The sequence below is a fragment of the Lytechinus variegatus genome, chromosome 7 (assembly GCF_018143015.1).
Source record: "Lytechinus variegatus isolate NC3 chromosome 7, Lvar_3.0, whole genome shotgun sequence".
NCBI lineage: Eukaryota > Metazoa > Echinodermata > Echinoidea > Temnopleuroida > Toxopneustidae > Lytechinus > Lytechinus variegatus.
The window spans coordinates 42072275-42083961 of NC_054746.1; positions in this window are offsets into that span (position 1 = coordinate 42072275).

The following is an 11687-nucleotide window of genomic DNA, read 5'->3' on the forward strand; positions in this document are numbered from 1 at the left end:
GTGGTACTCGACACTTCTTCTTCTTCTTTATTTGTATAGGCCTATATGTTATAGCTTGAGTGTAAATTAAGTTTCAATTTGAAAAGTATAAAATTCTTATTTTTTCTTCTTCTTCTTTTTGCTCCTCCATGCACCCCTCCCCAAACAAACAAACGCATCATGTTTCCATAGATCAGTGATTGTTTTGCCTTAGTTCAACTACAGCTGGCGCTAAATAGCTTTAGCAATTCCATCGACATCGGGTGTCCGTGCTCTGCTATGATCAGATAATGGTGTATCTTTAAATATAGATGGGGAAACTCATCAAGCATTGATTGACAACAACTCTCTGAATTTCCATTTCTATACCCCACCCCATCTGTGTATCTGTCCCTCTTTTATACACTGCCCCCTCCTTCTCTTTTTTTTCTCGATCTCCCCTCTTTGTCCATGTTCTCCATCCCGTTTTATCTTAACACTTATTCTTAATTTCTTCCTCTCCTACTCCTTTCATCTATAAACTCATTTAAAATTTATCATTAATTATCATCCGTTTTACATCGTACCTCCCCCTCCTTTCTCTCAAACAGAGAGAAACTCTTAAACATACTGTATATATATAGATATTTATATAGATAGATAGATGCACACCCGCCCCAACACATACGGCAACCTCCCCTATTTTCAAACCTACCTTTATATTGCATTTTTTTCAAAGGTGAATTTTATGTCAAGTGGATCTCAAATATCTTGGAATGCCAACCGGTCTGCAAGAAATCAATGTTGTAGTACCTTTCTTATGAAAACCTCTTATTGTTTAACCATGCATGGTTAAACACTGTAAAAACTGTGGTGTTAAAACTGACACCAATTGGTGTTAATAGAGGACCACACCCTGAGGTGTTAAAATAACACCCTAGAGATTGAACATTACACCAAAGAGTGTAAATGTAACAACCATAGGTGTTGTAATAACACCTATAGGTGTAAAACTAACACCACCAATTTAACACCGGTGTAAAATAACTGATGTGGTCCTCTATGTCAGGCGCGGATCCATGGGGGGGCCGAGGGGGCCTTGGCCCCCCCCCCCCTTCGGCTAAAAAAGAAGAGAGAGGGAAAGAAAGAGAAAAAAAGAGGAAGAGGGGAAAGAAAAGAAGAAAAAGAAGAAGGGAAGAAAAAAAGAGAGGAAAAGGGGGAAAGAAAAAAGGAAAAGAGAGAGAGGAGAGGGGGAAGAAGAAGAGGGGAAAAGAGAAAGGAGAGGGGGAAAGAAAAGAAGAAAAGGGAAGAGGGGGAAGGAAAGGAAGGAAAAGAGAGAGGAAAAGGGGAAAGAAAGAGAAGGAAAAAGAGAGGGAAAGGAAAAGGAAAAAAAGAGGAAAGAAAAGGAGGAAGAGAAGAAGAGAAAGGGGGAGGGAGAGGGGAAAAAGAGAAGAAAAAAGAGAGGGGAAAGAAAAGAAGAGGGAAAGAAAAAAGAAAAAAAGAGAGAAGAAGAGGGGAAAGAAAGAGAAAAAAAGAAGAGGGGGAAGGAAGAGAAGAAAAAGGGAGGGGGGGGGAAGAAAAAAAGAGGAAGAGTGGGGAAGAAAGAGGAAAAGGAGAAAAAAGGAAAGAAAGGAAGAGGGAAGAAAGAAGAGGGGAAAAAGAGAGGGGAAAGAAAAGAGGAAAAGAAGAGGGGAAAGAAAGAGAAAAAAGAGGAATTGGGGGAAGGAAGAGAAGAAAAGGGAGGGGAGGGGGAGAAAAAAAAGAGGAAGAGGGTGAAATGAGAGAGGAAGAGGGGAAAAGGAGAAAGAGGAAGAGGGAAGAAAGAAGAGAAGGAAAAAGAAAGAGAGAAAGGGGAAAGAAGAGAAGAAAAGGTGAGAGGAAGAGGAGAAGGAGAAGGACGAGAAGAAAAAAAGAAGAAGAGGAGGAAAGAAAATGATGTTTGAACCTAAAGGGCGCTGAAATGATGTTCGAAGGAATGTCAAAATGCTGTTCGAACTGGTTGCAGAATTGATGTTTGAACGGGGGGGGGGGGGGCGAACTGATGTTCGACGTAGGGGCGCCAAATTGATGTTGGAACTAGGGGCGCCAAATTGATACTCGAGCTAGGGGGGGCCAAATGGTATTCGAACTAGGGGCGCCAAATCGATGTTGGATCTACATGTAGGGGCGCCGAATTGATATTCGAACTAGGGGCGCCAAATTTATGTTAGACCTATATGTAGGGGCGCCGAATTGATATTCGAACTAGGAGGGCGCCGAAATGATGTTCGAAGGGATGTTAAAATGATGTTCGAACTGGGGGCCGAATTGATGTTCGAACGGGGGGGGGGCGAAGTGATGATCGACCTACATGTAGGGGCGCCGAATCGATATTCGAACTAGGGGCGCCAAATTTATGTTAGACCTACATGTAGGGGCGCCGAATTGATATTCGAACTAGGAGGGCGCTGAAATGATGTTCGAACTGGGGGCGCCAAATTAATACTCGAACTGGGGAGGGGGGCTCCACTTGATACTCAAACTAGAGGGGGGCGCCGAAGTGATGTTTCCAACTTGGGGGGGGGCGCAAAATTGATACTCGAGCTAGGGGGGGATGATATTCGAACTAGGGAAGGCAAATTGAGTTCGAAGGGATGCCAAAATGATGTTCAAACTGGGGGCCGAATTTATGTTCGAACGGGGGGGGGGGGCGAATTGATGATCAACCTACATGTAGGGGCGCCAAATTGATGTTGGACCTACATGTAGGGGCGCCGATTTCATATTCGAACTAGGAGGGCGCCGAAATGATGTTCGAAGTGGGGGCGCCAAATTCATACTCGAACTAGGGAGGGGGGCCGAATCGATGTTCGAGGTACATGTAGGCGGGCGCCAAATTGATACTCAAACTAGGGGGCGCCGAATTGATGTTCAAACAAGGGGGCGCAAAATTCATACTCGAGCTAGGGGGGAGAAATAATATTCGAACTCGGAAAGGTAAATTGAGTTCGAAGGAATGCCAAAATGATGTTCGAACTGGGGGCCGAATATTGTTGATCGACCTACATGTAGGGGCGCCGAACTGATATTCGAACTAGGAGGGCGCCGAAATGATGTTCGAAGTGGGGGCGCTACATTGATACTCGAACTATAGGGAAGGGGGCCTAATCGATTTTCGGGGTAGGGGGCGCCAAATTGATACTCAAACTAGGGGGCGCCGAATCGATTTCAAACTTGGGGGGCGCAAAATTGATACTCGAGCTAGGGAGGCGAAATGATATTCGAACTAGGGAAGGCAAATTGAGTTCGAAGGGATGCTAAAATGATGTTCGAACTGGGCCGAATTGATGTTCGAACGGGGGGGGGGGGGGCAAATTGATGATCGACCTACATGTAGGGGCGCCGAACTGATATTCGAACTGCCGCCTTGTTGTTGGCTCATTGTTCCATATATTGAAAGTTTGAAATGCCTTGGCCTTGAGGTTTTTAGGCCTTGGGTTTCCATGCCTTGGCCTTGGGGATTAAAGCCTTGGTCTTGGGTATTAAAGCCTTGGCCTTGGAGGTTTGAGCCTTGACTTACAACACTGATGGATATATTGACAGATATTATTTACAGAAATTTTGAAGTTTACTTGCACACACTAAGAAATAAATGTTCAGAATTGAACCCCGAAAGGTTGATGCAAAATCAGCACCCTATGGGTTCAAAAATTGAACCCCTGATTTGGGGTTCAAAAGTTGAACCCTGCGGTTGGGGTTCATTTTTGCACCCTGCGGGTTCAAAATTGCACCCCTAGGGGTTCAATTTGAAATTTAGGGGTGCAGTTTTGAACCCCAACCGCAGTGTTCAATTTTTAAACATAATCAGGGCCTACTCTAATGAAAATTTAAACGAAATTGAAAGCGTCAAATGGTTAAAATAGAAATCGATCGAGTTTCCCGCTCGCATTGATTATTTTTTAAAGTGATATTACATTTATTCATGAACACATCATTTTAAAACCATTATTCAATTGCCTCTTCTTCATGCATAGGCGGATCCAGGTGGGGACCCGAGGGGCCCGGACCCCCCTATGGGTAGAGCAAAAAAAGGTGGGGAAAGAAAGAAAAAGGAAGGAAAAAAAAAGAGAAAAAAGGAAAGGAGGAAGACGAATTAATAAAATAAGATGAGAGGAAGACTTGGACAAAATATTTTATGTCACTATATAAAATTTTCGCTCGCGCTTAGCGCTCGCATTGCCTGTTAAGTGATCCACATATCTTGTTCAACACGGAGCTTAAATATCAAGTTTGGAAGTCAGTATACAAAACATATTTCTCCTTGGAAATTGAACTTTCATTAATTTTTGTGATTTATATATTGATTTTTAAAAAGTGCTCTGTAAAAATGTCAGTTTTATGGTCTGAATATTAACATTTTCCAATTGCGCTGCGCGTTCGCGAATTGTGATGTATCAGGTACCTATTATTGTCATGTATTCCATAAAGTTTTCAAAATATCCCTTTTCAGGTCTGATTGTCAAAACGCCAGAGTCGTCGATCCGGGGGGGGGGGCGATCGCCTCAAAAATGAAAATATTGGGGAGGCAAACATATCGTTTTGCCCCCCCCCCCATAATTCCGCAAGTGCAAAAAATAAAATAAGATTGTAGTGTTACACAGAAATAAGCAAGCGAGACTGAGATACACAACTCATTATTTATTCAAAATCGTGCTCAAAATGTCCGCTTTTCAGATTGGAAATATAAAAATTTTCAGCTCGCGCTTCGCGCTCGCATCATTTCTGTAGCAAAAAACCTTACTTTTCAAGATTAAATAGGTGAACAGAATGACCCGTTTTCAGTTTTAAACCCCAAAAGAACTCCCGCTTCGATTTGCAATAATCTTTTGTTGGATCTTATTTTATTTATCTTGTTCTTTATTAAAAACTCAATATTTTTCAGATCGAAATATCAAAATTTTCAGCTCGCGCTTCGCATCTATTGTTTGGTTTGTAGATACCCATCTTAATCATTGGTACCAAAAATGCTTAGAATATCAAGCTTTCAGGTCTCAGCTCGGTCTCGGAAGCACTCGCATAATCTGTGTAGTGAAATATGTATTCTCCTCATGAGTTACTACAAACAGTCCTAAACAGGCACCTTTTTCCTGTTATCAGGTCAGTATATCAAAAAATTTTAGCTCGCGCTTCGCGCTTGCATTAATATGTTTCTGTGATGTGTGTCTCTATCTCATGATTCATTTATATTTATATATATATATATATATATATATATATACATAAGGGTGTGTGTGTATGTTGGTTTGTTTTGCCTTTGGAAAGTTGCTTCATGATTTTTGCCCCCCCAATCTGAAAAATGGATCGACGCCCCTGCAAAACGCATCAGCTAGCGCTGCTATGCTTGCATTTTTGATTGGCGGGTTATGTATGTCTCAATATTGATTGTATAACAAACTACTTAAAATCCCCTTTTCATGACAGTTTATCAAAAATTTCGGCTCGCGATTTGCGCTCGCATTAATGGTTAAAAATATATCAACTAATTAATGATGCATCCTATTCATAAATAAAAAGGTGCTTGAAATGTTCAGTGTTCAGGCCATAATATCATCAGATTCCGCGCCCTCATTATGCATTAATACTAATATATCAATTTATTAATTAAATTGTCACTTTTGTTTTATCTCGCGCTTAGCAAGATGAATAGGAAGATATATAGTCATCATATTCATATGATAACATGTCCTAAGGATGTCAAGGTCCTATGTCTCAAAATTAAAGTAATAATGAAACATATCAGCTCTTTATCAAGCGCGATTTATATCCACCTTACAAGTTTCCTATAAAGTGTTTTAAATAACAGATCGGAATATCAAATATTTTATGCTCACGCTTCGCGCTCGCTTTTATTTTCATGATAAAAGATTGTTTAGAATGCCTAGATTCTAGGTCTAAATCTGAAACACGCGCGCGCATTTTCATTCAGTTATCCAGTTTCAGATCACAATATCAAAAAATTCTGCTGGCCCTTTGTGCTCGTATTATTAATTTAGGAAGATCCCCTTTCTCATCCCTTTCATGATTTACAAAACATGAATAGAGTATCCCGTTCAAGGTCGAAATCTCGATTTTTTTTACGCTCGCGCTTCGCGCTCGCATAATTTGATTGTGAAATATGTAATGCCTTCATGGATAAATGCAAGCTGTCCTTAAAAGGCACTTTTCGATCAGTTCAAAACGTATATAAACATTTTCTGCTCGCGCTTTGCGCTCGCATTATTAGTGTAGGAAGATCCCCTCTTTTTCATGATTTAGGAAACATGAATAGAGTGTCCCGTTCTTGGTCTAAATCTAGAATTTTTCTGCTCGCACTTTCGCGCTCGCATCAATTGATTTAATTTGATTTATTGTTTTCTTCTGCATGACTGCATCCATAACATTCGCATAATACATTTTTCACAACATAATATGTTAGCATTTTTGGCATGAATCATAAATAAAGAGTACTAAAAAATAATTCCAGACAAAAATAATTAACTATATGATATTCACAATTTGCAGGAGGATTGTCATCATAAGCAGATTGCTTGAAAAAATTACAATCCCAAACTTATACTAATTGAATTAATACATTTATAAAGCAGAATTGGCATATATTTTCAAATACGAAACATGAATTCATGCAATATTATAGTATGAAGATGATAAATCTGAGGGTGACGGTGATGTGATGATGATGATGATGATTATGATGATGATGAAGACCATGGAGATGATGGTGGTCATGATGAAGATATTGGTAATGACTAAATCGAAGGAGGAATAAATTCACGATAAAAAGGATACGACACAGAAATTTTACTTCAAATATGCTGATAATAACATAGATTTAACGTTTGCCTTTAATGAGTGAAGAGACGAAGATTGTTTTACAGACTCTGCTGGTAGAGAGTTCCACAAATCTGGACCATGGTGTCTTATGGATCTCTGCGCAATAAGCAGTTTTGGGTTGATTAAATGGAAATTTGAAGAGTTACGGGTAGGGTATGAATGAATAGACGTATTCAGAGAATAAAAATTGTGGAATGAAGGTAGCTGGGAGCATGTTATTTACGTACTTAAACATAAGTAGTAAACTTTGAAGTGTATTTATGTCAAATACTGTTAGAGTCTTTAGTTTATGGAATAATGGATTCGTGTGTGATAAATATTGGGAATCAGTACAAATTCGAATTGTTTTTTCTGTAATTAAGTCATTTGTATTCAAGTTTTCCATTCTTTATGTAGAAATGTCAAAAATTTTCAGCTCGCGCTTCGCGCTCGCATTAGTTAATTAATGAAATATGTAATGTCTTCATGGCTAAATGCAAGCAGTCCTTAAAAGGCACTTTTCGATAAGTTCAAAACGTATACAAACATTTTCTGCTCGCGCTTTGCGCTAGCATTAGTAATGTAGGAAGATCCCCTCTTTTTCATGATTTAGGAAACATGAATAGAGTGTCCCGTTCTAGGTCTAAATCTAGAATTTTTCCGCTCACACTTTGCGCTCGCATAAAATTGTTTAGTTATACTGTATAGCTATCCTGTTCATGATTACAAAAACTGATTAAATTTTTCCATTCTTTATGAAGAAATGTCAAAAATTTCAGCTCGCGCTTCGCGCTCGCATTATTTGATTGATGAAATATGTCATGTCTTCATGGCTAAATGCAAGCAGTCCTTAAAAGGCACTTTTCGATCAGTTAAAACGTATACAAACATTTTCTGTTCGAGCTTTGCGCTCGCATTATTAATGTGGGAAGATCCCCTCTTTTTCATGATTTAGGAAACATGAATAGAGTGTCCCGTTCTAGGTCTAAATCTAGAATTTTCCGCTCGCACTTTGCGCTCGCATAAAATAGTTTAGTTATACTGTATAGCTATCCTGTTCATGATTACAAAAACTGATTAAATTTTTCCATTCTTTATGTAGAAATGTCAAAAAAATTTCAGCTCGCGCTTCGCGCTCGCATTATTTGATTGATGAAATATGTTATGTCTTCATGGCTAAATGCAAGCAGTCCTTAAAATGCACTTTTCGATCAGTTAAAACGCATACAAACATTTTCTGTTCGAGCTTTGCGCTCGCATTATTAATGTGGGAAGATCCCTTCTTTTTCATGATTTAGGAAACATGGATAGAGTGTCCCGTTCTAGGTCTAAATCTAGAATTTTTCCGCTCGCATAAAATTATTTAGTTATACTGTATAGCTATCCTGGTCATGATTACAAAAACTGATTAAAGTCTTCCATTCTTTATGTAGAAATGTCAAAATTTTTTCAGCTCGCGCTTCGCGCTCGCATTATTTGATTGTTGAAATATATAACGTCTTCATGGCTAACTATGCAATCTTTAACAGGACTGATAGGCCTAGCTTTCCGATCAGTTCAAAAAGTTTATCAAAAATTTCTAATCGCGCTTCGCGTTCGCAGTAATTATTGCAGGCACATCTTTTTTCAGAATGTTCAAATTTTAAGAAAAAATAAATACAATTTCAAAAAAATTGCTCGCGCTTCGCGCAGGCATTATAAAATAAGGATTATGATAGTATACATTTATGTTGATTTAAAGAATAAAGCTAAGAAGTGACTTATAGGACTACCCCCTTCAAAGAAACAAACGAAAAAAAAAACATCTTCGAGCGGCCGATCGGGGAAAATATGGCTGAAAAAAATTCAGAAGGCTGGATCCGCCCCTGATTCATGTGCCTATGAAATAAGATAATTTAACATGCATTTAAGGCACTTATGATTGCCTGGGGGAGGAAGGGGCCGCCATTTTCACGAAAATTACACAGGGGCGCCAAAATCAGGTCGAATTTGGGCCCCCCTCCCTACGAAATCCTGGATCCGCGCCTGATCTATGTACACCGGTTAACACCACAGTTTTTGCTGTGTGTATGTACACTCTTCTATCGAAAGGAAACTATCGTACTGTGCAGGTAAATAAAGCTATATTGAATCAAGGCGATTGAGTATTACAATGTCATTTAATCAATAATCACATGTAACATATCAAACAAAAGTATGCAATCTGTGTCAATCTATACACGACAACACAGAAGATTAGTTGCTTCCCACTGCCGTAAAAGAACCGAAATGTGGGCTAAAAGTTGAGAACAGCCTGTTATCGATGACATCAAATACCATAGCCAACATTAATATATCGTAACTATCCACCCTGGTTTTAACACATTTTACGATTCACCACTTTGTAAAAATGAAAAGCATAAAGTAGATTAATATCTTTATACGGTAGGGGAAACCAATCGATTCTATAGGAATGTACATAATAATAGTCTTTATCAACTTTAAATATTCATCCATTTCCCTTGGTGTAATAATACAAAATGGTTAACAATCATTTTCATGTATATCACCTTCATAATATAAATGAGTTTCTTTATGATAAGTATAATAAAAGACAGCTCATTCTCACAAACAACAGTGTCTTTTTAGAAAGAGTTGCATTAAGAGCAAGTCTAAAATACGTTTAATAATAACCTCTTTTTTAAGTTGAGGCCCCAAGATCAAGAAAGATATGTTTGTGCCTTTAACGACTTTGAAGAAATAGAATCCAGTTTCAAATCTAGGACCCTAAGAGGAAAAAGGTGCAAAATGCACCTTTTATTATTAAGAAATGCAACTTTTCACCTTTAAAGGTGCATAATACTTGACATTAAAAAGGTTCTGCACTCCATAGGGTGCTAAGCTTACTGCACCCTTTAATAAAGGGGGACAAAGGAACATAATTATACGCATTAGCACCTACCTATTGTAAATATGTAGTGTTCAAATTTGAACCCCTATAGTGTGCATGTTGTAATTACAAATTACGAATAAAAAAGTTTGGTATATCTAACAAACTATTTACATTTAAAGACTAGAAATTCAATGGCACTATATCCAATCGTGACATTTTAATACTGCGAATTAAATACCATAATCGGACTAGCTGCATTCAGGTGCGATTGGTCAAATAAGCCAAGCACACATGCACTACACCGTCTGTTTACAATGGGGGAAAATAAACAAAGTTATATGAACATTCCAACTTGTAAATAAATGAAGATAAAAAAAAAGTTCCAAAAAGTAGTATGGATGTGAAAATCAGCCATGGTCGTAGGTGATCTCTGGTGAGGGAATTAGACCTATGTTTAAAGTGTTTGTGAAAATAGTAAATTATGTTAATCAAAATGAGGAGGCTGAAGCGAGAGCTCATTACGAGGATGTGTTACTTCTTTCTAATTTTAAATATTGAAACGAAAGAACACCAACGCTCACTTAAAACAAGTGGAATGCCTCTGGCCGTCTCACCTGCATCACGCGGTTCAATATAGCAGCAGTGCTGACTTTGAATACTACTCTAACTCGCACAAGATGTTCAGTGATACATGGTTACTCTTATGTCCACTTTTTATGAACTAGACCAATAAACTTACAGAGATATGATGGTTATTCAACAAAAAACCCCAACATGGCCAAAGTTCATTGACCTTACGTGACCTTTGACCTTGATCATGTGACCTGAAACTCGAACAGGATGTTCAGTGATACTTGATTACTCTTATGTACAAGTTTCATGAATCACATCCATAAACTTTCAAAGTTATGATGGTAATTCAACAGATACACCCAATTCGGCCAAAGTTCATTGACCTTTGACCTTGGTCATGTGACCTGAAACGCGCACAGGATGTTCAGTGATACTTGATTACTCTAATGTCCAAGTTTAATGAACTAGACCAATAAACTTTCAAAGTTATGATGGTAATTCAACAGATACCCCCGATTCGGCAAAAGTTCATTGACCCTAAATGACCTTTGACCTTTATCATGAGACCTGAAACTTGCACAAAAATTTTCAGTGATGCTTGATTACTATTGTGTCCAAGTTTCATGAATCAGATCCATAAACTTTCAAAGTTATGATGGGAATTCAACAGATATCCCCAATTCGGCCAAAGTTCATTGACCCTAAATGACCTTTGACCTTGGTCATGTTTCGTGAAACTCATGTAGGATGTTCAGTGATACTTGATTAACCTAATGTCCAAGTTTCATGAACTAGGTCCATATATTTTCTAAGTTATGATGACATTTCAAAAACTTAACCTCAGGTTAAGATTTCGATGTTGATTCATTCAACATGGTCTAAGTTCATTGACCCTAAATGACCTTTGACCTTGGTTATGTGACATGAAACTCTAATAGGATGTTCAGTAATACTTGATTAATCTTATGGCCAAGTTTTATTAACTAGGTCCATATACTTTCTAAGTTATGACGTCATTTCAAAAACTTAACCTCGGTTAAGATTTGATGTTGACGCCGCCGCCGCCACTGCCGCCGTCGCCGTCGGAAAAGCGGCGCCTATAGTCTCACTTTGCTCGCAAGGTGAGACAAAAATGCAATTAAAGAGGGTTTCGACAAAATTTCTACGTGTGACTATACGATATTTAACTTTTAAAAAATCGCTCATCTCAAGTTATTTTGGGCATTCGTGTATCAGCCGCATAACAGAGTTTGAGGTCAGAGATGAAACAATGAAGGCCTACACCACACCATGAAGCCATCACTTCCCCTTCCCCAAAATAATAAACAAATAGATCTCCGTTAAAAATAAATAGAATAAAAACAAAAATTACAAATAAATCAATAAAGCAAATCAATGAATTAAACAAAAAAATGACAAAATAAATAAGTGAATA